We start from the raw sequence: 6000 nt of genomic DNA on the forward strand, positions 1-6000 counted from the left end.
GTTAGAGGGACATCAAGTAGGTTACTTACATTGTGTCTTCCAACTCCCCTGGGATAATGTACATTTGCTGAAGCATTATGACAACTCTGCATCACAATGTTAGGGATTAGCTGAGCTGGACTTGGGTCATTGATAAGTCATTGTCTCAACGCAGCCTTATAATGCTGTGAAAGGATCCAGGAACCCAAATGATTTGGGTGGATCCCATCCTCCTTATAAAACTGGCTTTTTTTCAGAAGGTATCAAAATTGTCAATAAATGTTACACCCACAGAGCTTCAATAGTCTCGTAACCAGTTATAGAGGGCAAGAATTCTGCTGAAACGTTCAATGCCACAATTTAGGGAGGGCAGAGGGCCGGATATTGTTGGGCGTTTGTTGGTGTCAAGCAGTGACCCAATCCATTCTTTAAATCCATATTCAGTTGTTCTGAACTGCCCTTCACAATGTAATTTAATCCCACATGAACAATGATAGACTAAATTTCCTAAAGCTGGTTTAAAATGTTTGGGAGAAGCTTATTGATGTCCTGTACTCGTGCACCTGGATATCACAACGTTTTTGCTCCACAGACTGAGACATTTCTCACCATTGAACTGCCCAATACAACAGCCGGAGAAAGGAATGGAGAAATCCGCCCATTCATCCCCCCTCACACAATTTGTTGAACCTTTCATGGGTCCACGAGAAGCAGGATAGGTTACGCCCACTGTTCCCGGCAACAGATCCAGACCTCCCACAGCAGGCAGTGTCCTGTCAGATCCAGACCTCCCACAGCAAGCAGTGTCCTGTCAGATCTAGACCTCCCACAGCAGGCAGTGTCCTGTCAGATCCAGACCTCACACAGCAGGCAGTGTCCTGTCAGATCCAGACCTCCCACAGCAGGCAGTGTCCTGTCAGATCCAGACCTCACACAGCAGGCAGTGTCCTGTCAGATCCAGGCCTCACACAGCAGGCAGTGTCCTGTCAGATCCAGACCTCCCACAGCAGGCAGTGTCCTGTCAGATCCAGACCTCCCACAGCAGGCAGTGTCCTGTCAGATCCAGACCTCCCACAGCAGGCAGTGTCCTGTCAGATCCAGACCTCCCACAGCAGGCAGTGCCCATCAGATCCAGAGAGAGGGAAAGGAGCCAAACTCGACGACGAAGCCGCTGCTGGAGTCAGCATAGTTGGAGTCAGCACCGCCGTTGCAGACACATGCAATGCCAGCGATGAAGGCACAGGTAGATCAGGAACCAGTGCAGCGAAGCTATTCCTTATGTCAATCTGCTCCAAACCTCTCGCAGTCATTCCCGTCCACTTAGCAGCATGCCGCTGCCTTCGGTTGTGACATGGGACGAGTGCTGATTGGAACAATCCTCTTGCTGTTCTGTCTGCTTCATTACAAGATAGACGTGGAGAAGCAGATGGAGACAACTTCCTTGGCAGGCTAGTTCCAGGTAGGACAGGCCATTTGAATAGGGACAGATGACAAGGCGGGGAAACATCCATCAGGCCGAGTGGCGTCGAGCCATAGGAGTTGAGAACGAGAAAGTTTTAATTTGCGTTTTCCCCATAAGTTTGCGCAGAATTTAGATTTGCTTGCTTAGCATAGCCACCTCATTCCTGTAATCCTCCGCTAGCAAACAATTGCCGCATTGGAACTAGCTAGCTGACTAGTTGGTAGCAGGTGTTGACACAAACACTTACAAAATTAAAATAAAACAAAGCTAAACTTCGGAAACAACAGGCCGAAGCAACTGGTCGAGGCGCAGGAGATATCAGTTTGTAACAGGAAAATACGTCATTGACGTTGCAAATAACACACTGTTTTTGTATTTTTTGTATTGTTGGGATTCAATTTAAAAAAAGAAAGAATGCAACAGGGTTTTAAAATTCAATATTAGAGCACAATTTCTACTTAAAATGTTAGTGGGACACAAAAGGAACTCATTTTGCAAAACAACCAAGATGTAATTTACTGAGAGGTGTGTGTGTAGAGTGAAGAGTGTGTGAGAGAGAGAGCAGAAGACAGTATTTAGTCATTTATTAGACGTTCTTATCCAGAGCGACTTATCGACAGATTTTTCACCTAGTCAGCTCTGAACCAGTGACCTTTCAGATACTGGCCCAACACGCCAAACCACTAGGCTACCTGCCGCTGTATTATTACAGAGAGGGCTGTGGTGGTGACATGATGCATGGCCCCGGCAGCATTGATCTGGCCTCTGCAGCTGCGAGCTGTCTGGGTGAGCCTCTACAGGGGGAGTGTTTGTGTTGTGTGTGTGTGTGTGTGTGTGTGTGTGTGTGTGTGTGTGTGTGTGTGTGTGTGTGTGTGTGTGTGTGTGTGTGTGTGTGTGTGTGTGTGTGTGTGTGTGTGTGTGTGTGTGTGATGTATGGGCGCGTGATGCGGGATCGGGCACAGCCATCACTCAGGTCTAATGGAGGGGCCGTGGCAGGCTGACAGATGACCTGTCCCAGCACACACACCCACCCACACACACACACACACACACACACACACACACACACACACACACACACACACACCCTGCTCCACAGTGACACTCATCAGATAGCAGCACTAATGTCTGACCTCCTTCACTCAGCACATGCCCTTCATCTGGAGAGAGAGAGATGGACTGGGTCATTTACATTTTTTTATTTGATTTATTTCACCTTTATTTAACCAGGTAGGCTGGTTTAGAACAAGTTCTCATTCACAACTGCGACCTGGCCAAGATAAAGCAAAGCAGTGCGACACAAACAACAACACAGAGTTACATGGAATAAACAAAACATATAGTCAATAACACAATAGAAAACAAAAATAAATAAAAATAAAGTCTATATACAGTGTGTGCAAATGGCGTGAGGAGGTAAGGCAATAAATAGGCCATAGTAGCGAAGTAATTACAATTTAGCAAATTAACACTGGAGTGATAGATGAGCAGATGATGATGTGCAAGTAGAGATACTGGTGTGCAAAAGTGCAGAAAAGTAGATAAAAACAATATGGGGATGAGGTAGGTAGATTGGGTGGGCTATTTACAGATGGACTATGTACAGCTGCAGCAATCGGTTAGCTGCTCAGATAGCTGATGTTTAAAGTTAGTGAGGGAAATATAAGTCTCCAGCTTCAGCAATTTTTGCAATTCGTTCCAGTCACTGGCAGCAGAGAACTGGAAGGAAAGGCGGCCAAAGGAGGTGTTGGCTTTGGGGATGACCAGTGAGATATACCTGCTGGAGCGCGTGCTACGGTTGGGTGTTGTTATCGTGAGCAGTGAGCTGAGATAAGGCGGAGCTTTACCTAGCAAAGACTTATAGATGACCTGGAGCCAGTGGGTCTGGCGACGAATATGTAGCGAGGGCCAGCCGACTAGAGCATACAGGTCGCAGTGGTGGGTGGTATAAGGTGATTTGGTAACAAAACGGATGGCACTGTGATAGACTGCATCCAGTTTGCTGAGTAGAGTAATGGAAGCTATTTTGTAGATGACATCGCCGAAGTCGAGGATCGGTAGGATAGTCAGTTTTACGGCGTGAGTGAAGGAGGCTTGTTGTGAAATAGAAAGCCGATTCTGGATTTGATTTTGGATTGGAGATGTTTAATATGAGTCTGTGTCACGTCCTGACCAGGAAAGGGGTTATTTGTTATTGTAGTTTGGTCAGGACGTGGCAGGGGGTGTTTGTTTTATGTGGTTCAGGGTGTGTTTTGTGTATGTGTTTAGGTAGAGGGGTATTTGATTTATTAGTCCGGGGTTTGTTAGTCATTATTCTATGTTAGTATATTTCTATGTTCTATCTAGTCTTTTGTATTTCAACGTTTAGTTAATTGGGGTTGGACCTTTAATTGGAGGCAGCTGGTTATTGTTGCCTCTGATTGAGGGTTCTATAATTAGGAGTTTGTTTTTCATGGTTTTTTTTGGGAGATTGTTCTTGTTTAGCTGTTTTGCCTGACAAGACTGTCAAGTTCGTTTTGTTTTGTATACGTTGTATGTGTTTTCCTTCTTCACTATAATAAAAGAAGATGAGTGTACATTTTCCCGCTGCGTCTTGGTCTCTACCCTACGACACCCGTGACAGTCTGTAAGGAGAGTTTACAGTCTAGCCAGACACCTAGGTATTTGTAGTTGTCCACATATTCTAGGCCAGAACCGTCCAGAGTAGTGATGCTGGACGGGCGGGCAGCGAACGGTTGAAAAGCATACATTTGGTTTTACTAGCGTTTAAGAGCAGTTGGAGGCCACGGATGGAGAGTTGTATGGCATTGAAGCTCGTAAGAGAGAGAGAGATGGTGAGGGTAAGAGAGAGAGAGAGAAAGAAAGAGGGAGGGAGGGACAGAGAGAGACAGAGAGAGAGAGATAGACAGAGGGAGATGGAGAGAGATGGAGAGAGGGGCAGAGGGAGGGAGAGAGAGTGTTACTTTTATTCATAAGAGCTTTACACAGTATCTACGGGTAGTTTAACCCTTTTTACCTTGTATTTTTCCCTCAGAGAGGAAGCAGTGCGACTCGTGTATTTCTGCGTTGTCGGCATGCCTAAAAGTCTGCCGATATTCTTTTGCTCTCATTCCATACACACACACACTATGCATAGAATGACACAAACAGAAATACACAAATGCAAAACACTCACATAAAAGTTACACATGCACAGCACACACATGGCTGCACACACATGGCTGCACACACAGCGCTTGAACCCACATGCATTACATATTGCTGTAGCCACAGTACACGGCTTCCTTCACTCTCCATCAGGCTCCAACTGAATTTAATGCTCAGAGACATTAAGGTAATGTTACAGGCCAGTAAAATATTTAAAAGTCCCCTGGACAGGGGACTGCAGGGAGGATGGAGGACAGGGGAGACTGGGGGTGGCTGTGCAGGGGACTGCAGGGAGGGTGGAGGACAGGGGAGACTGGGGGTGGCTGTGCAGGGGACTGCAGGGAGGGTGGAGGACAGGGGAGACTGGGGGTGGCTGTGCAGGGGACTGCAGGGAGGGTGGAGGACAGGGGAGACTGGGGGTGGCTGTGCAGGGGACTGCAGGGAGGGTGGAGGACAGGGGAGACTGGGGGTGGCTGTGCAGGGGACTGCAGGGAGGGTGGAGGACAGGGGAGACTGGGGGTGGCTGTGCAGGGGACTGCAGGGAGGGTGGAGGACAAGGGAGACTGGGGGTGGCTGTGCAGGGGACTGCAGGGAGGGTGGAGGACAGGGGAGACTGGGAGGGGGGGTCAGCTTCTCTTAGTTTTTACTCTATCCTTTGTTTCTACCTCTGTCTTCTACTATAAGCTGAAGCATAAAGCAAGCCTACACTACACAACACAGTAGGTTCTACACTACACAACACAACACAGTAGTAATACACAACACAACACAACACAGTAGACCTACTCAACACAACACACTAGGCCTACTCAACACAACACAGTAGACCTGCTCAACACAACACAGTAGGCCTACTCAACACAACACAGCACAGTAGACCTACTCAACACAACACCACATAGCAGGACTACACAATGCAACACCACACAGTAGGCCTACACAACACAGTAGACCTACACAACACAGGACCACACAGTAGGTCTACTCAACACAACACAACACAGTAGTAATACACAACACAAGACAACACAGTAGACCTACACAACACAACACAGTAGGCATACACAACACAACACAGTAGGCATACACAAGACAAGACCACACAGCAGGCCTACTCAACACAACACAGTAGTCCTACACAACACAACACAGTAGGCCTACACAACACAACACAGTAGGCCTACACAACACAACACAGTAGGTCTACACAACTCGACACCACACAGTAGGCCAACACAACACCACACAGTAAACCTACACAACACAACACTATGCAGTATGCCTACACAACACCACATAGTAGGACCACACAATGCAACACCACACAGTAGGACCTACACAACATAACACCACACAGTAGGCCTACTCAACACAACACAACACAGTAGGCCAACACAACACAGTAGGCATAT

Source organism: Salmo trutta, chromosome 9 (genome assembly GCF_901001165.1).
Source record: "Salmo trutta chromosome 9, fSalTru1.1, whole genome shotgun sequence".
Classification (NCBI taxonomy): domain Eukaryota; kingdom Metazoa; phylum Chordata; class Actinopteri; order Salmoniformes; family Salmonidae; genus Salmo; species Salmo trutta.